This window comes from Parasteatoda tepidariorum, chromosome 5, assembly GCF_982258835.1.
Source record: "Parasteatoda tepidariorum strain Cologne lab strain chromosome 5, Ptep-v5.0, whole genome shotgun sequence".
Taxonomy (NCBI): Eukaryota; Metazoa; Arthropoda; class Arachnida; order Araneae; family Theridiidae; genus Parasteatoda; species Parasteatoda tepidariorum.
This window is the reverse complement of record NC_141759.1, coordinates 111,679,825-111,702,038: the sequence shown is the minus strand read 5'-3', so window position 1 is coordinate 111,702,038 and position 22,214 is coordinate 111,679,825.

Below are 22,214 nucleotides of genomic sequence, written 5' to 3'. Positions count from 1 at the left end.
ATTTGCCTTCGTGATGGACTTTTCGATGGAGCTAACCCGCATTTGCGTTACATGGAGAGGAAGACCACGAGAACCTCCCACTGTTAGCCAGATGGCAAAGGGACTCTAACCCATGGTTCGTACTACTGAGGATATTTCACGTCGGTATTGTGGTCGGTGCAAGCCGGACGCGGGATTCGTATCGCCTGGGATTCGAACCCGGTTCGCCTAATTGGAAGGCGAAAGCTCTATCCCCTGAGCCATCGCGGCTCTTTAAGCATAAATTCATGAAATCTCCAAAACATAAACGTGTTTCTTGATAATGCACGTGCTCATTTTCAGGGGATAAGACGCTTGCATTCCAATATTGTGAGCCTGGTTCGAATCCCAACTGTGACTAGTCGATACAAATTCCGCACCTGGCTCGCACTGATTACAGTGCTGACGTAAAATGTCCTAAGTGGTAGACGGATCATTGGCCCCCTTGTTGTCAGGCTAACCGTGGGAACTGTTCTTCCCCATGTTACGCCAATGAGGATTAGTTGTATAAAAAAATCCTCTACGAAGGTAAATTTCTCCAAATACGTGATACAAGAGTTCCCTTGGGTTCAAAATTACGGGTAATAATTATAGGCTTATTAGGGGTACACAATGTTGCCCTATAGGTTACTACGTAAGTATATATATATATGTGTGTTAAATAGTGCTAAAATGATAAAATTCGAAGCCAATATTTTGTATTACAAAATGGCCCTTTATCTTATTTTGCCTTCGTGGAGGACTTTTTGATGGAACTAATCCGCATTTGCGTTACTTGGAGAGGAAGACCACGAGAATCTCCCACGGTTAACCTGACGGCAAGGGAACTCCAGCCCATGACCTGTCCACCATAAGGATATTTCACGTCAGTATTTGTCTTGCGAAAATAAAGTTGAAAACAATTCTTTTTTAAAATTATCAATTTAACTTTATTTTTACGAATGTCTAAATTTCAGAAAGGACGAAACATATTATTCGCCAGCTTACTTTAATTTCAGAGGATAGTAAAGTTCTATCACTTCTGAGTGGAATTTTTTCTTTCTCTATTAAATTTGTTAAATAAACTTGACAATAATATACGTCTAAATTTCAGAAAGCGCGAAACGCATCCTTCAACCTTAAACTAAAATTCAAAAGAAAGTTTTATTTTCGAAAAGTAGCTTCTAAATTGAAATAAAAAGTCTTTTTTTTTTTTTTAAAAAAAGTAATTAAAAAGTTTATTTTACTTTATTTTCACAAATGTCGAAAGTTTAGAAGAAACGAAGCAAATCGTTCGTCCTCTTTATTAAAATTCAGAGTAAAATAAAGTTTTCAATTTCGAAAATAACTTCAAAGTTGACTTTTTTTTTTTTTAAATTATCGGTTTAACTTAACATTATTTTCATGAATGTCAAAATTTTAGAGGAGACGAAGCATGTTATTCTCTTCTTTACTTTAATTTCAGGGCGAAATATAGTTTTCTACTTAAAAAATCGCTTCGAAGTTGAAAAAAAAAAGTTTTTTTTACTCTATTTCTAGTTTAAGAGGGGGCGAAACTAATTATTGGCCCTTTAATCAAGTTTCAAAAGAAAATTAAGTTTTTTTTTTCTTTAAATAACTTCAAAATTGAAGAAAAAAAAACAGTTTTTATTTTCTAAAATTACCAATTTCAAGTGATTTTATTTTAGCGGCGAATGTTCACATTTCAGGAGGGGCAAAACATGTTCGTCGCCCCCTCGCTTTAATTTCAGAGAGTGCGACGGTTCCCACTGACCCCCCCCCCCTCTCGGTTGGCACGTCAGGAAGTGGAGGCTATAGCAGACAAGTATGAACTGAACAATAGCTTTTATTCTCCTTCTAACGTTTACCACTGAGGATAATTTACGCCACGAAGCCGGAATTCGTATCGACCAGACATTGATGGGATTCGAACCCGGTTCACCTCATTGGAAGGCTTTATCCCCTGACCCATCACGGCACAATTTAATTGAATTGTTTCAACTCTTGGCCATCCGCGGAACAAGTTTTGGGAACCGATGTTCTAGAGAAACACGTCTTTTTTAAGGCGGATTTTTGAATCAAATTATAAGGAATAACCACAATGTGAAAATGCGGTCCAACAATTTTGTTAATTTGAGCCACATACTGAGAATTTTATTTTTTGCAGAATATATTTTCAAAGAATTAAAAAGTAGTTTTAGTTATTCAGTAAATTTAACATTAATTTAAACGTTTTTGTCTTGTAACATAAAAAAATTTTTATATTGAAATTTTCACCTAGCGTTTTACATTGCAAGATGATTCTTTCTTCGTTTAAAGTCTTTTTAAATAATTTCAGAAAAATATTTTTCTTATTTACTTTTGAAATTACTTATTTACTCTTAATTACTTTTGAAATTTTAACCACACCCGAATTGGATTTTTTTTCATACCCTTGTGAGGAAAATGTAATTATTTCCTCATTTGCATTGCTTTAAACTACCGATAGTTCAAATATTAATAGTTTTTCAGTGTTTATTTTTTTAATTTAAAGCATTGTTTTTTATTATCTTTTAAATACATCATTCATTGAAATTCCTAAGATCGCTGGTGGCAGCGTTGTATAAAAAATAAAACAGTGGTAAAGTAGAGAGTTCCCGCAACACCGTAGTGGGTTATGGGGGATAAGACTGCACCATTTCGTGACCAATATGGCACAATTGTGGTTAGCACTATGCACAGGCCACCTTTACTTTGCACATCAACTAATACCCATCGATCTGAGGCTGAGTAGGCTTCTTACTGCCTCTGGAAATCGAACTCCAGCTCTTCTCAATGACAGCTTATTTCGTTAACCACTGAGCCATCACGACTCAAAACAGTGTTAGGAGAATTTCGATAATTTTCACCGGTTTTAGCCGTTCTAAGTCAGCCCTCTTTAAATTTAAAAATCAAAAAATCAGAAGACATTCCTGCCAGACCTAACTGTCAACTTTAAAATTACCTCTAAGCTCCGATCGGGGAGCTTTCCATAGTAATAGTAAATACATATAAAATAAGGCCGGGATAGTTTGGTATATAAGGTGCTGGACTTACCTTTATGAAAAGGGGAGTTCGAATTCAGTAGGCCGTAGACTTCCGTGTAATAAATGGTGACTGATGCACGCTAAATCTGTCGGGCCACAAAGTCCTCGATGTTCCCATAAAAATCAGTACCTCTGGTGGTGCTGAATTGGAGATTTATCGTTCTCCAGTTCAGATCAAAATTACGATCTGTGGTTGAATGTATGAATGAGTCTGCCTTATTAACGAGTATGGCAGATGTCAAATTCTTGGTCATAGATGGCACCACTGGAAAATCGCACCCTCTCTGCCTTAATATCTGACTACAACGACAATATATATTATATAAAATATTTATCTATTAATGCTAATAGATAAATATTTTATAATAGTTGCATTGATCTCGCCCAGATCGCACACCTTTCTCTTTCCATAGAAGTATTTTAAACAAAATTAATCTGAAAAGATCATGAATAATGGACTTTGTTGTTAATACACTTCGGCTGGCTGGATTCGAGCTCCCGTCCTCACGAACGTGGGTCCAGCGCCCTGCCAACCAGGCTCACTTATCGTTGCCGGTAATGTAAAAAAAAATGCATGAAAAGTTTCTGTAAAAATTATAGCAATTTTTTACAATGTGCTAATTGCAAAGACAAAAAACCTTTTGAAACATTTACTAAATACATTAAATAATTCGTTGAATTTCATAAACAATTAACACACTCTCATCAAGTTCGTAAAATCTTTCAAGTTTTAGGAGAAAATACACTCCTATAAAGCTATTAAAACCCGTGTATAGGTTTCATAACTTGAAAAGAAGCTCCAAGGAATATATATTGAGTTCATTCACGCTTATAATTAAACTGAAGCACGTATGAATGTAATAAGTAAGAGGTAAGTATAAATTGAATTTTCTTCACTAAGTGTTGTTTTTTTTACTCTTTAGTTTCATAATTTCAATTTTGAACCAGTCAGGTTATATATTTTCTAAATCTTTGGTCTAACTGAGAGAGTTTTCGTGGTTTTCTTCTCCTTGTAATAAGGTACAAGGTTTCACTGAAATAGCTTCTCATTGATGAGAAATTGCACCTCCGAAAGGGTCCTAATTTTCTGTATTGGGTTTAAATTTAAAAGGATACAGAATTTTCATTAAAATCGAAAATCCGCTATCTTCCTTTTAGTTTCCTATTCAATGGTGGTATAAGAAGAAAAAAAATTCAACACTGCTTTTTAATTTTTAGAACATCGCTTTAAGTGACAATTCATTTTCTATCTTGTAAAATTTATGAAGACTTAAACTCCAGATCTTTTTAATTTATCTGGTGATAGTTTTAAAAAATTTTATTTTAAATGTTCGATTTTTAAATAAAAAAAAAAAGATAAAATTGATGAAACTCAAAAATATATATTTTTTATTACTTTTTGCTACCAGAATATTTTTTTTAGATGAATGAATTTCATTTTACACATTTCAAACTTTAGAGTGTTTAATATTTATTTTGAGCAATAAATTGATCTAAATTTATAGTTCCCCCCAAAACCAGGAGTAGAATTATATCTAATGTTCGACAACAAAATTTTTTATCATTGCAAATCTTCTGCATGGATCATGCCATCGGGCGAACCATAAAGGGTTTCTTGGATTTTCTTCACTGTTATGCTGATTACTGCCATTGCATTTCTTCCATAAAAGCAGATTGTGACTGTAATTTTTTTTCTTCTTCTTTGTGATCAAAATTAGAAAGTGTTAAGCATTGTTTGCCGTGAATTTATGGTCTGTTATCTACGCCGATGATAAAATAAATTAGACATAGCATTTTTACACACAGTTTCAGTTAAATTCTAATACATAATATGCATTGCAATGTTCTATATTTATATAATGTATATAAAGAAAATTAAAAAACTTTCCTTTCTTTTTCATTAAAAGTGTAAGTTTAATTGAAAAAGTGGGGAAATACACAGAAATTCTATTACCATAGTTACGCGTAAATTTACACTAAACTCTATGCATTATTTATTTTTGTTTTAATATTAAGTAAGAGTAAAATTTGTTCAGGCGCTAATTTTTCTGGAATTGGCGCAATTTATTTAGTTTTTGGTAACCCTTTAAGATGACGTTGAATCCCGTTCAAAACAAACTAATTCAAATTTGAATGCGATTGAGTAAGTGTCCTTAATACTCAAAATAATTGTATCTAATATTTTATCCAATATATTTAATGGTTTTTAATATATATTTATAATCCTATATATATATATAATAGTATTTAATATTATACCTTACATATTTAAATTTCTTCCTTGATTTAACAATTTTTCACATATCAACAAAAATGATAATAGTCATCTAAAATATTCAATTACTAAATATTACATATTAATTAAATTAACTAAACTGACACTATGATTTAAAGTGCAGTTGGCCTGCTGAAGTTAGTGCAAGTTGATATGGGAATTTTAATATCATGATATATGCATTTATTTAGAGATCTAAGAGAAACAGTTCTTCATCATTGAAATTTCGTTAATTTGCAAATTCAGTTATTGATCAAAATTTAAATATGAATGAAAAAACTTTAAACTGCTTATTTTGGATTTTATACTTTAATACAAATATAATTTTATATTATTTTTTTAAAAATAATATAACATATCTATAGAAGGGATATCCCATTTACTTCAAAAGGTTACACCCCCCATGACTATAAAATTTATCGACGTTCTTTTCTAATCAAGAATAAATGTTAATTATTTTCTAATACTGTTTAAAAAAGGAAACAACCTTAATTGCTTTTGATAGAATGATTGGGTTTTCGCTTTACTGGAAGTCAATTTGAGAGTCTTACCTTAAATATATTAATTAGGGCAGATTTTATTTTACGCTACGAAGGAAGACACAAAAATTCATTTCAATGAACGCATTTTGTATAGACTTTTGGCCCTCAATATATGGAAGGATCTGGAAGATAAAATTCCACTAATTTAGGCAATAGAGTGTTAATTCTTAATGTTAAATTCACTTTTTGCGTTTTTTTACGAGATCATGTAACCGAAAAAAATTATTTGTTAATTTTTTTAATAATTTGTTGTTATTTTGCATTTTATTAAATTATGGTCAAAAAGTTTTTCAATTGTAATGCATATTAAATTTTACACCTTTCTATACTTTGCAAGTAAAAATGACAAAGTTCCAAATTTGAGCATAATGAGTCGCCGCATGGAAAAATTTATAATTTATATATATATATATATATATATATATATATATATATATATATATATATATATATATATATATATATATATATATATATATATATATATATATATATATATATATATATATATATATATATTTGAAATTTTTCGATCGATTTCGTTCAAATTTTGCATTTTGTGTCTGGGTTTGATTATGCAGGTTTTCTAATTTTGCAACTAAAAATATAAACACCGAAAATCAATTTTTCCTTTAATTACATGCTTTGGAATCATTAAGCTTGTGCTCGAGTAGATGAAACTCGGATTATCGATTTAAAAGTTATTCAAAGTGTGCATCTCGAAAGAACAATTTTGTTTTTTTTCTTCTTTCTTTTTCTCTTTTTGTGTGTTGAAAGCTAAATTATTCAAAAACAAAAGTAAGACAATTACAATTAATAAAAAGCAGATAACAGATATTGTTTAAGAAAAGTATTATCAGAAACTAGAAAAAATGATTCATTGACAGACTCATGCCAAACAAAGGAAATCATAATTAAAAATTTTAAAAACAAAATTTTTGGAATAAAAGATGAAATGATTGATGTTTCTCTAAAAACTATCAACAGCTCTACAACATATTACAATTGTATCTGCCTGCTATATTTTTTTTATGAACTAAGAGTAAAGTTATAAATACATTTAATATGAACTGAAAAATATTGAATCAAAAACAAACTATTGTGAAGAATTTGTAAAGAATTGTTGTGAAGAGTGAAGAATTGTTGGGTTCTTAGCAGTACACATTGATTAAAATTTGACGCTTTTTTTTCATTCTTTCTTCTTTTTTACCTATTTAACCCACCGGCCTTAGTCAAAGCTGAAATTAAAAATTTCAACTTTTATGCAGAAAAAAAGATTACTACCACCGTTTTTTTTATGCCATTGCCCAAGTACTGTATTGAGCTTTAAGGAAAGCAAATTTTTAACAATATTTCATTCATTTTGATGAAACACAAATGAAACACAATGCTGGATCTCAGCATAATCAAAACATAATGCCAAGCCATGATGGCTCAAGGGATTGAGCGTTTTAATGAAGTGAACCGGGTTCGAATCCCAGGGATGGCTTGTGACATGAATTCCGGCTTGCACCGGCCACACTGCTGACAAAAAATATCCTCAGTGATAGACGGGTCACCGGTTAGAGTCCCTTTGCCGTCAGACAAATCGCGGGATGTTTTTGTGGTTTTCTTCTCCATGTAACACAAATGCGTGTTAGTTGCATCAAAAAGTCCTATACGAAGGAAAATTTCTCCCAATCTTTGATCCAGGAGCTCCCTTGTTTTCTGGATTGGGTTCAAAATTGAAAGGCTACGCAGTTGAACATGGGTAGTTATAGACATATTTATTAAAGTGACCCTGGAAGACACATTGAACAACTTGCATAACTAAATCTTCTCCTCATTCCGCAACATCAACCGCCGTATTTAAATTGGCATTATTTTAGATATCTCTTTCGGGAGTAGCTTTTCTGCCACAGAATTCGTAAATCTCGTATTTGAATTTTTAAATTCTGAGTTTTCAATCTTAAATTTTTAGGATTGTACTGTTTAATAACTTTTATCTATGTTTTTCCTTTGTTTTTTTTATAATTTAAATTGTAATTGTTCTATGTATAATTCCAACTGTCAATTTTACATACTACAGTTTCAGCCGATCTTTTTTAAATTTGCTTTCTAGCCATTGTGATGCTCTTGTCAATTTTACCGTGCTTAATTGTTTTAAATATTATACATTTTGATATCTCTTAACTCTATAAAGGTCCTTTGACCTATAGTTTTAAATCCGTTCAATTTTTTCATGGATTGTGTTAGTAATACATTTTTATATAGAGATCCTTTGGACCTGTTGAGTAACTTTTTAGCTGGCAATTAGTGAATATGTCAAACTGTTTTAATTGTTTTCTTATACTGCCATATTCATGGGCTGTTGCCATGTATTTTATGATTTTTGTGCATGTTAAGTATTTTATGTATTGTAATGATTTTTAGATTTTAATAAACCCGTATGCCCTAAACTAGGGCAGGTCGGTGTAAATTTTCATAGGTCCGGAATCGGGTCGGCTGTTCAACGAAAGTTATAAATTAAAAAAACATTTTAAAAGAAGAACAATTATTTAAAAACGTTGGAATGAACCAGTTAGGTATTCCTTTTTAGAAACACGTTTAATTTTAAACTGTATTAAATCAGTTAAGTTTTTCAATTCGGTATAAAAATAAGCATAAAACTTAAACGTATTTTATTTTACAACAGTCGTTATTTTACAAACGTCGTGTATTCGCAGGCCGTGTAAAATCCTTCGGCGGGCCACAGTTGTCCCGCGGGCCGTAGTTTTGCCCATCTCTGATTTAAACCATTGAGAATAATTGTCTTTTTTTAAAAACTTTAGATGAAATTGTATAAAATAAACTTCTCAGCTCAGATAAGCTTAAATCAACACATTCCCATAATTCAGAAGAAGTTATAAATGACTATTATTGTGCTGCCATTAGCCGACGTTAGAGATAATCACCGTCGGGAAGATTTGAGATCCTAATCTTAAATATACAATAAGGGCAGACTATATTTTACGTTACGAAGGAATACACAAAAATGCATTACTTTCTTTCAATAAACGAACTTTTTGCCCTCAATATATGGGAAGTAGACACAATCTGGAAAATAAGATTCTACTATTTTTGGCAGGAAGCAAATTTTTTATGTTAAATTTACTTTTTGACGTTTTTGTATTCGAAGAAAATTCTTTGTTAAAAAACTTTTTAATAGCAGGTTGCTATTATATAGTTTATGCAATTATGGTCAAAACGTTTTTAAACTGTAATGCATATTAATATTTAAGGCTTTTTACACTTTGTAAGTAAAAATGACAAAGTTCAAAGCTTCACATTGAATAAACAGGAATAATAATATTCATATTCTAAATATTATACTTGACAAAAGTAACACAATGATTTAAAGTGTAGTTCGCCTGCAGAAGTTGGTGCAGGTTGATATCGGAATTTTGATATCATGATATATATTCAGAAAAATATCCATATTTAACAATAAATTAAGTTATTTTTCTAATTTAACTTCCTTATTTTATTTTGACTTGCATGTATTTTTGACGAACATCTTTTAGATATTGCTGACCTACGAAATATTTCACCCACATGAAGTGGTTTAGCAAGATCAGAAATTATCTATTTTATTAAACATATTTTTCATTATTTTGTGTTAATGTAGGTTAGAACAAGTGAAAAATATATTTATCATGAAACTTTTTTTTCTTAGTTAGAAGTAAAATCTTTCAAACAAGGCTTGTTTCCAAACAATATATTTTTCTAATTGGCACTTTTTTAGATCTAAGAGAAAGAGTTATTCATCATTCAAATGACTGTGAAATTTTATGATGAAATTTATTGACATTTTTTTTAATCAGGAGAAAACGTTAATTATTTTCTAACACAATTAGTGTCTTAAAAAAAAGAGAACAACCTGAATAACTTTTGATTAAATGATCGAATTTACTAGAAGTCAATCTTAAAGATTTGAGATCCTAATCTTAAATATACAATTAAGGCAAACTTTATTTTACGTTACGAGGAAAGACACTAAAATGCATTATTTCCTTTTAATAAACGTACTTTTTATCGACGTATTTGGACTTTTGATCCTTAGTATATGGAAGGTAGACACATTTTGGAAAATAAGGTTTCACTAATGAATTCACTTTTTTTGCGTTTTTTGCAAAATCATGTATCCGAAAAAAATTCATTGTTAATTTTTTTTTTAAATAATTGGTTATTATTTTGCATTTTATCAGTTACGGTCAAAAAGTTTTGCATTTGTAAGGCATATTAATTGAAACATCTTGAGGTTTTGTATTTCGGAGGGTGGATTCTTGCAATCGGAACTTCGATCAGCTGGATCTTTCATACTTGGTGCTTCCGTGTCTAATGACATTTTAAATTTTAATTATTTCTGAGTCATTTTGAGAGTGAAGTTATCTCTAAATACGGTTTAATCATTAACCAAAATTTTGACCAGTTCCAAACTAACTAGCGTGCTCAAATCTCACCAAAAGCTTTATGATTAGAGTTTTCAAGTTTTAAATGGATTTGATCTGTGTTTGATTATAACATTCGTTTTATGATGATAAAATGCATCATTCATATAAAATAGAATTTATGGGCAATCGGAAACATGATTTTATTTTCTCCAATTAACTGGAGTAGTGCTCTTGTTGACGAATCAACTTTCAATCTTTCCCGAGTTCTTCAAATAAAATTCTTTTTTTCTTCTTTCAAATAATCGTCAATCGATATTTTGAACACTTACAAGGTAGCCAGAATTCATACATTTAAACTGGCCTGATGACTTCACAAATTATATTTGTTTCCAGTATCCTTTAGGCAAAGTTTATTGCCTATCGAGATTACTATCATTTCGTGACATAAAAAAGTTATTATCAAAAGTTTATTATTAAAAGTTATTAATTATTAAAAGTTATACGCAAAATTTAAGAGCAGAAAATAATAAAATAAAAGGTTATAAGATTATCCTTTAGAAGTTGGCTATGAGGGAGAAAACACTTACAAATTAGTCTGCGTAGCTTCATAAGGAATTTATATCGCCACCGAAAATTCCTTTAGGTTAGGGGTGCACAACCTGAGGCCCGCCAACCCTCGATGTGCGGCCCGCGGTTGCAATCTGAACAGGGACCGATCAAGACAAATTCAGGCCCAAGGCCCACCAAATTTTCTGGGCTCCTTTCAAAATATTTAAAATATTCCAGTAAGATTTTTCTATAAAAAAATAAATTTTACATAATTTCTATACGTAATTTTACTTAACATACATTTTAAGTAAATAAATAATATAAAATTATTTAAGGGTTGTTCCGGAGAAAAATTTCTAAACTGTTTATTCACTTTTAGAACATTCTCATTAGTATTTTCTATAAACAAATAATATTAAAGTTCTAAAAAATGCTTTTAATTAGTTATAAGAATTGCTTTTCATTATTATATGGTTACAGATAGTGGGGATTCATTAGTTATTTATATCATTTTTAAAAACTTTTTCCTTATTATATAATTTGTATTTAAGTGACATAAATTTTTAAAAGCAAAAAAAATGTTTAGAGCATACTTTTTTTATCTCTCTTATCCATGCAAAATTTGTTACTTTCAAATTAGAGTAAGCTTATTCAATACAATGTGTGATTTTGACAAATTTAAACCTATGAATAATGTAAATTTTGGTTAAAAGGCGCCCTCAATTTATTCATTGTCTTTAACATTTGGACGACGAATATCTTTTTATGAAAGGCTAAAGAGAAATGAGTTTGTGTTACTGTTTTTACTGCAATGTTTCGGTTCTATGTTTTTCATAATTCTTTCAATTCAAGTTTTGCACACAAAATAATAGAAGAAATATTTTTCAAATAAATTTCTTCAAAAATAACTGCAGAATTGTTAGTTATACTCTTCAAAGAGAAATCTATTCAATAAATAAAACTTTTGATCTTTTTAAAATATCGAAATTATTATATTTGGTGGTTCTACTTAGAATTAATATAAGTAATATTTACACAGTTTTTCTGACTATGAAATGTTCATAATGATTATTAATGTTCAGTGTCAATATCATGCAAAAATTCTTTCGAATTTTCGGCATTGAAGAAAAAAAAATTTTTTTTCAATGCTGAAATTTTAATTGTTAGATTTTATTTTTTGTGTTATCATTTCTGAAAAATTGCATCGCGTGAAAAAATAATAATGAGTGAGACAATTTGACTAATAAAAATAAGAGAAAAGAAGATTGACTCAAAATTTTATTTAGCATTCATAATAACATCGAAATTGAACTGTCTTCCCTGTGATTCCATCAGCTGCAAAATAATGCTTTCAACTTGTTTGTAGAAGGTCCCCATAAATTTTAAGATCTGATGAGTTGGCCTTTAATTTGGCATTGCCAGTTGTTAGCTAATTTCGATGTATTAAATGAAGCTAAGTCTTATTAGAAAACAAAATCGTTCTCTTTAGTTGATTGTATAATATGCTAGACCGCCGTGATGGCTCAGGGGACAGAGCGTGAGCCGTAATGGCTCAGGGGACAGAGCATTCTCCTTCCAAACAGAGGGGACCGGGTTTAAATCACAGCAATGTCTGGTCAACCGCGTCCGGCTTGCATTGACCACAGTGCTGACGTAAAAGATCCTCAGTGGGAGAAGGGTGTGTTAGAATCCTCTTGCGGTCAGGCTGAGCGTGGGAGGTTTTCATGGTTTTTCACTCCTTGTAACACAAATGCTCGTAGGTTCCATCAAAACGTCCACCACGAAGGCATACTTGATCTAGTAGTTCCTTTGTCTTCTGGATTGGGTACAACCTCAACGAACATATTTTAGTATAATGCCAAATTAATACTTTTCGACAGCTCATATATAATTTGCCTAAGTAATTCTATGATTGTCACTTTTATGTGAGTGGTATCTTAAAAACTATTTAATAAATTTTATTTAAAAAAATTGTTAAGATTGTTGAAATTGAGACAAATTTTAGTGAAGATATCGCTGGTTCAAAGTTAAAACGACACTTCTGCACTCACTTCTCATGTTATTTGAATGAGAAGTGAGAGCAGAAGCGTCGTTTTAACTTTGAACCAGCGATATGTTTCATACTTTTTAAGGAAAATCTTTCGATCTGACGCTTTTTAAGTATTCTTTTCTTCTTCTTTGTTTTATAGCAAAACAGCAATTTTTGAAATCGCGATCTACATTCTGATTTGTTAAAAGCATAAATTTTACGGTAAAATTTGATGGAAACCTGTTATGCTGAATATCATATTTTTTAACCAATATATTCCATTTTATGCAAAATGTCCTTTTTTACATTAATAATTATTATTAAATGCAGCGTAAGATTTTTTTTAGCCTGTTGCAGTATTCTAAACTGTTTCATTTAAGTTTTTAAAAAAAATTTCAAAATTAAGATCCGGACTTGGAAGATCGCAATAAACGCATGAAAATATTAAGAGGGACAGATCTTTACAAATTGGATTCTTTAAGATTTTAAGAGCATCTCAACGTTTGAGATTTGACGCTTTAATTATGCTATGTATTACGTTATATAATAATGTTATGATGGATCTGATTTCTTTTTGGATAAATGTTAAAACGAAATTTATAAAAACCGTTTTTGTGAATTCGGTACACTGAGCAAAGAGATTATATCTCGAATTACAAGCCTAGACCAATTTATTCTATTAATTTTACATTGTTAATGCATTTTTTTGTGACCATTATAATTGAATAAGATTTCTCACTATTTTTCCACCCCAGGAATAATTCTAAAAGGTAAAATTAAATATAATTTAACTAAAAATAATTTCTAATTAATTAAAATCGTGGAATTAAAAATATTTCAGATTAAAACAATTATAAATGATAATTCAGAAGAAGCCTAAATTTGAAAGATAAAATTTAAGAAAGATCTTCGCAATTGTAATATTAAAGTTCTTTTCTGTCAATTTTCTATTAATAAAATAAATTCTTATTATGCTTAAATCCGTAGTATTTCTCGATAGCGAAAAATTAGTGGTTAAGTTTTCTACTTTAAAGATATTCTTCAGAATCAAATTTAATGAATTTTGCTAACATTCTTTTAAAAGCCTTTGGAACCAAATTGCAATTTCCTTGTTTTTTAACTATTCTATTATTGGTATAAAGTTGAGGCCCTCTAAATGAGAAACTATAAATTGACTAAAAATACTGACATTGTAAGCCAAAATGAAGTATTTTAAGTGAAATGAAATTGAATCTTGGAAAAGTCTAATAAAACTGAAATCGCATTTAATGTGAAAATGTCGATAACTGTAATGGCTCACTTGTATAAAAACTACACATGTTACTCCTATGGATGTTACAGATAGGCTTTCAGTGATCCAGAAACGATTGAAAATCGATCCTCTGTTGAGATTTTAATACTCTTGCTAGTCAGAAAACAGTTAAGATTCCGATTACATTATTCCATCCTCAAAAAGCAAGAAAGCAATTTAATAAAAACGCGTTAAAAAATCAAATTATGAAGCAAACGCTCTTTATAAGTTGCCCATTTATTGCAGCATTTAAAATAATGTTGGGAACTTTAGAAGCATCCGTAAAAACTGTATCCATTTATGAGTTCAAAAATTGTATGACTATTTTAAAAAGGTGCAATGGGAATAAAATTTAAATTGAATGCTTTTCTTTTCCTTTTTCAGAATTTATAGAAATGGCCAGCATTGGTGAAAAAAGAGAAAGAGTAAGTTTTGGAACAATTTTATCTTTGCTATAATAGTAAATTCTACGTTTTTTTTCCTTCTTTCTAAAAACTGAATTTTATCAAATATTCAAATCGTTTATCTTTAGATTTTAGTTGCTTTTAGTGATTTTTGAAATACTGCAGAAAGATTGATACAACAAATGTGTCTCTGTTAGAATAAAAATAGTCTTTTTTTAATATAAATTATGAGATTTAAAAAGACATAATGAGCTTTATGAAAGAAATTGAATCCGTGTGCAAAATATCGCTTGAGAAACAGCTTAAAACTAGCATGAAAGGGACCTTTTTTCCAGAACTCCCCTCCCATATTTTGATGATCCCTTAACTTAATAGTTAACACAAAATCATTTGAGGTCAACTCTTTAAACCGTTTGCTTTTCAAAATTCTATCAATTTGGTCATAATGAAATATTTCTTTCAGATTTTTTCTTTGCATGAAACATTTATTTTAATGAAAGAATTTAGTAATTAGAGAATCCTTGCATCCCTGAAAGAACTGTCCATTTCCATGATTTTTTTGTTTCTTTTATGCAAAAAATCTTCAAATTTTAACCACTCCTAAAACCAGTTGACATCCCAGGAGTGCAGCTACCCAAATATATGAGGTCCTAAGTTTTATAGAAAATCTCTGACTATAAAATGTTTTTTTTTCTAAATTATTCTAAAAATGTATTTATTTTTCATGCTTATGTTTATTTTTTTTTCTACTAACAGGATGACGAAGGGGAGGAAAGTTCTGGAGGGAGAGGCGGTTCCAAGTAAGTAAACTTTTTCTCGACTTAATTCACTGTCTCGACACTCAGTCTCTCATTACATGTACAAAGATTATTGTTCCGCAATTTCATATGAAAAATTTTTCTACTTAGGTGAAATGCTGCATATAAACTTTATAGTCAAATATTATATTTGTAATTTTTTTCGTGTACTAATATCATAGTTTAAATAGTATTTATTTCTTCTTGCTGCTTTGGATATATTTGGGCTTTCGCCCGTTAGAGTAATTCGAAAGTTTGGACTTTTTAATGTTGAATTAACTTCGAAGTATTTCACCATATTTCCAAACTTTTTGAAGTAAATCAAATCAGTTGTGCACACAGTAATAAAATTCATTTTTTCAAGTATACTCCATGTAAAAAATTACTCATTAAATTTTTTATTTAACTTTTTTGTAATGGTTAAAATTTTTTTGAACTTAGAGGCATAGAAACCGTCTCAAACTGTGTGATGTAAATTTAAAGCGAATAGTTTTGAGAAATGAACATTTAAAAACATTATGTTTCATATTTCATCACTTAGAAACTATTCGAACAATTGTGTTCAAAGTTCATCATTTAAAATCACAATGTTTAAAACTATTTTTATCATTCTGATTTTTCTAAATTCCTATCACTTTAATACCTACCTTCATTTAGTTTTTAAATCGATCTCTACCTACTAGTATTAAGAGTTTTAATTGTATTTTAACATGTTTGGTCTAGAGATGTTTCGGTATTTTAACAGGTTCAGTCTTTGCAAGCAAGTTCTATGCATATAAATAAGTGTGCATACCTGAGTACAAATAACTATGCGTTTATTTTATTAAAAATTAGTTACTGAAATCTTGTGAGTTTTGTAAAATCATGGGTATTGACACCTCTTAAGCTTTGCTACTGAATGGCATGCACGATTCTTATGTTAATATTTTTATTGTTTCAGTGACCGTCCAGTTGGAAAAGCATCCCGTCTGCTTCATTCTTCGAGCGAGGAAGAAACTCCCTCCAAAACCGTGAGTTCATTTTTCTAAATCATAATCTTTCTGTTTTGTCAACCATCATCTTTTTTTGTATTTATGTAGTATTTGTAATCTATGATATTGAGTATTTGTAATATTCTTGCAAATCCTAAACGCAAAAACTTAGTTTATTGGAAATTCTCATTTTTGCTCAATTTTTTATAAATAAACTCTTTGCATACTTAAAAAGTGTTTAATAAATATGTAATACGCATAATTGCTTTATGAATAACATGATTTTTTTCTTTTAAATGTTTCTTTTTCTGTATTCTTAATTATTAATATTCGTAATAATATTCTTAACAACTCTTATTAATATTCTTAACAACTTAATTATCTTTAATTATTAAATTATATTTAATTTAAGTAATAAAAATGCAGCTTTAAATAAAATAAAGCTTAATATAAAATAAACACAAGAATTAAATTTAAGTTGATTGAAAGAGTTTGAAAAGAGGATCGCAACTTATCGCTCGTTCTGTTACTCTGCCCTTAAATGCAATCAAGTTAGATATAAATGCAACAAATTGGGATTCAATCTTGGGAAAAACTACAATATGGAACTACACCCGATTCGCGCCGAACACAGTGCTGTCGAAAAAGATCATCAGTGGTTGACGGATCATGGGTTAGAGTCCCCTTGCCGTCAAACAAACCGTGAGACGTTTTAGTGGTATTACTCTTCTTATCGTTTTCTTTCGGATTAGGTTCGAAATTTCAATGCTACGGAGTTAAACACTGGTAGCCGTGAACTCAAAATTGGGTTGGCTGTTCGACGACGGTTATGAAATAGAATAAAATATGAAACTACAATTAAAAAAAAAAAATTCTAGTTCTTATTTCTCATATTCACCAGCTTTGTTTCTCTTACAACTCAGACAAGTATTCTTTTACAGAAAGAGGGATGAAAGAAAACTTTTTATTATCCCATATGAAGTGGGAAGAATGGTACCCATTGTCTTGCAAAAATAACGCGTTGAACGCCAATTGTTGCATTTCGAGGATTGCTAAATTTTAAACAAAGCTATAGCGAGGAAAATCGGTTCTCTTCGAGAGTTATTACTCCGATGATGGTCGTGTTAAGGGTTTGGCTTATCTTTGAATCAACTTTCATGTACTCAACACAGGAACAAATTTTGTATTTTGTCATATAAAATTGCACTTTTTAAAATTATGCAAAAGATTCTATACATTCAAACTTTTTTCGAATATTGTTTAAAATAGTAAAAAAAAAATAAACATTTACTACAATTTATTTTTTAGATAAATGAATTTCATATACAAATATTTCTAATTTCGCATGAAACAATGGGAAACATGTTTCTCAGATTGCGGCTGCACCCTATATTTTAGGAGTCAGAAATCCGAATTTATCGAAAGAAAGACATGTTTATTCAGAGGAATTTTGTTTTTGTGTCGGATTTCGTAACTTTAAATATCGTATAAGCTAATTAATTAGCATGTTTGAGATCACCCCTCGACTCATTAAGAATGAGTCCTAGAATGTGTGAAAATGCAATCAATAGGTCAAAAATTATTCTGAGTGGTTCGTTTTTTTTCGGCACTGAACAGTGAGCAGAAAAAAATGATATCACTCTCAATAACTTTCGATCTAATGTTCAGGTTTTTACGTAATTAAGAGTCAATCTTAATGGCTTCTGGTTGTTGCTTCAAATATGCTAATTGATTAGTGCTAACAATTAATTAATTATATTTTTGTGAAATCAGACACGAAAACGCCCTTTCTCTGAATAAACATGTACATTTCTTTTTTAGTCATTTGAATTCCTGATTCTCGAAATAAGGGGGGGGGGCAATAAACAGATTTTTGGAAAAATTGGATCAAAGTTTAGGGTGCTAAGAAGTTTTATATATTTGGAGGAAGAGGCAAAGACTGATCGATATATTAGAAATTTAATATAACTATCCTCTATCAGCGTAAATGACAGGAGAGAAATAATACGTTGCTAAGCAACCAAGCTGAGAGAATAAAAAAGAATGAAATGAAAACTGAAAACTACTCTTCGTTTGTGTGTTAACTCTGGTCAGAAAGACTTTTTTTTAAAAATTGTTTATATGAAAATATCTTTTTATAATAAGTAATAATATTGTATATAAATATTATAAGTTTCTTGGCAGCAATTTTGTTTTTTGTTGCCCAAAACCCAAAGATTGCTTTCATTTTTATCTTTTTTAAAAATAAAATTTAAATCGATTTATAAATTATTTATAATTTTACAGATTTTAGTATATGAACAAAAACTTTTTATAAGACATTTTTATTTAAGTTCTTTTGAAAAATGTTTTTTAAGTTTTGAACAATGCTTGTTTAAGAATATTGTATAACTCATTTTTTAAAAAACGTTTCATTCTATCGAATATGAGTTGTACGGGACTTTCCTTAGATAAAGATAATTTGCAAATAGCATCCTGATCTTTTTATACATTCTGAAACGGATCTTTTTAAAATGTCGCTCAACATGTTGAACAGTTACGATCACCAAATATTGTTACTATAATTTAATTGCTTCATTTCTTTACTAACTTCAATTAAAAAAATAAGCCCTATTCAATAAAGCTCAATTCCCTTATTAACTATTCAAAACTTATTTTACGATTCCTTACAGTCATTACATACATTCATCTCCCTTTAACCTTTTCCTTGCGGCTGATACGACATGTGGACCACATGTGATGGTAGAATATAGTACACCGTAAGCAAAGGGTTAAACAGAATTCGTGAGTTCCTTAAGAAACTACAACTAGTGACATCAAAGCTAAGAACATAAATGTATTTCATTACCGTTACCACAGTATTTAATAGCCAATTAGAATATATAAAAATTCACATATCTGGTAACAAAATCTTCAGTTTTGAAATTTAAACTTTCAAGTTAAAAATAACATCTTTATTTCAATGTAGACGTCGCAGTTTTTTTAAAATGTTTTACGGACCGCAGGAACTCTGCTTAAATAACAATTTACAAACCTTTGCTTTTTTCAGTATTCAGTGCTCATTATTCTGATCAAAATAATGAGCAAGAAAGATCCGTTATAATAAAAACTTCACTTCCGGGAAATGCAAATCAGGGCAAAATGTATTTTTACGTTCCATGGATGGATGGCGTGAGACTAATAGAGTTAACAAGAGAATCTACATTCATATGAAAAAAATAAGATTCCCGTGTATCAAGTTGAGCAGATGTGGCTGGGTTGATATTATCGAGATTAAATTTATTCTCAAGATGCAAAGAATTTGTGGCAATAGAATTATCGTATTCTTGAAAATGGACTTATCTACAGTGTTCCTTTAGTCTAAATGACTCCTCTAGTCCTAGGTAGAACGCGATAAACATTTGCTTCAAACGTTGCCATTCTGAGGACTCGCTAGACAATAATGACTCGCCACATGAATATTTGAATGCTCAAAACATCTCGACTTTTATTTATATTTTCATATTTTTGAAGATAATGCAATTTTTATCTTCCCACATTACTTTTGGGGATTATTCATTTATGGGCACAAAATATAAAACTAAAATATTTAATGTGATATTAAAATTAGTTTTACCTAAGATAATGGATATGGCTCTTAGATGGAAAAAAAACATAATATGTAATTTATCAAACTTTCTAAAAAATTCAAAGTGCATTTTTATTTAATTTATTTCATTTATTTATTTATTGATTGATTGCTGCTCTGAAAAACATTTTGTAGTATGTTAAACAATTCCGTCTACAAGTAAATTTTAAAAGTCGAGTGAATTACAGGAATGATCCCACTTCCCTGGAATTTTCATCTATCGATCCAAAATCTATCTTGCATATTTTTTAGTGTATACTTAAGGACATATTTCAATAGAATTTCTATTTTTCCCATTATTTATTTATTTTTTTGTTTAACCAACTCAAGTTAAATTATTAAATGTATGAATAGTAAGTATGATGGCAAACGGGGTACTTTTCCTCTCTTTTCCTACAGCTCAAAACAAAATTATAAAATAAGTTTAATTTTTTTCTCTTTATTAAATAAGGAATAACTTAGACGACTACGAAAGAAACATCGTATTTTATAATTTAAGAAAAGGATGAACAATCTGTTATTATATTTCGGGAAAATCGGTCAAAATTGGTAATCGGAAGCTACAAGCGCGTTAGTTTCTCATAAGTTATCTTCATTTAAATATTAATTGCCCCATTTAAATATTTATTTATTGTCCCCAAATTATTTCTTAAAAATAATTAATTACAATTTTTCTCGGCTTCTACAAAATATAACTCTAGAAACTTCAGATTTTGCAATAGAAAAATACGTGGATTAATATTTTATAAAAAATGTATACCTCGCAGAATTAAAAATTTTTTTATCCACAATTAAATTATTTTATAAAAAAATAATTACTATAAATTATTTTTGCATGGGTAAACTGGTTTTGTGAGTGGTTGCAATTTTTTTTTTTAAATTCGCTTAATTAGTTTTAAAAATATGACTTAAAACATAGCAAAAGAAATTAACATTAAAATGTCCGAAACTTAGGATCACCCTCCTGACCAAACTAAGGCAACCATATTTCCCAGATTGCTGCTACGATTTCGTAAATTAACTAATAGGTAGCACTATATAATTAACAAATTTAAAGTCACCCTCAGGAACCATTAAGATTGACAGTTAGTTCGTAGAAATTCCATCATTAGAACAAAAATTATATTGGGTGATTTTTTTTTTTTTTTTTTTTTTTTGTGCTTGCTGTCCATAAACCGTTCTTCTGTCCATAACCGTTCGTTCTTCTAATCATCAGGTACCTTTATAATTCCTATTTAAATTACTAATTCAAACAAAAGTAATTTTATAAGTTGTTGCAACAAGTGAATAAAATTTACTAAATTTCTCAAAAGATATGTTTAATTTTCTTTTTCAATATTCAGTAGTGAAAAATGATCCATTAAAAAATTTGCTTAATTATCTAATAATTTAAATTATATTTCAGGAGAGGCGAGTGAAACGTTTCAAGAAGAATGTTGCGTACGGGTAAGTAATCATCTGATTTATCGTTAATATTATGATGCTGGAATTATAATAAACTTCAAAAGTTATATTTTCTGAAAATTTTTATACTTTAATTTTAAGTTTTAATTTAATATATTTTAATTCAATTTAAAAGTAACCTTCATATTGGAAGATTTTTAAACTTTCGTATGAATAGTGGCACTCCTTAAAATTTTTACAGCTACTGAGTGTTCATTCAAATTTACCAAGTTTATGATCCAGCATCATTACGCATGAGTTTTTTTAATGTTATTAATAATTGAATTGTCACAATCCTGACCATGTATTTTAACAGAATATAATTTTTTTTCAGGGGCCAACCTCCCAGTTCAGAATCCTCTTCTGATTCAGAAGTTGATGTCCAACTCATTGCAGCCCAGGTGGCTTCAATTGACTATGCCTGCAGCCAGCGTGTAACAGCGGAGCGGAGACCGCAGGCCGTAAGTTTTTCTTAGAACTTTATCTCTAATGATGGTGTCGACATGTCTGTAATTAAATGAGAATTATGTTTAAAAAAAATTAGATATCTTACATAATATTGTTTTAAGCTTTTGGTGGTTTAAATAATAAGTAGTAAGATAACCAAGTGAAGGAGCAGTTCTTACCTGTGAATAAACACTAAATTTTCCAGTGAATGAACACTTAATTTTGCAAATGTTTGATGCTCCTCAGGGGTCCATAGGCCACACAAATGTCTAAAAACAAGATTTTTCTTGGAATTACAATATATAACCACAGTTAACGAGGAAAATGTTACTTTTTTTCAGTCATGGAATGGAAAGTAAAATAT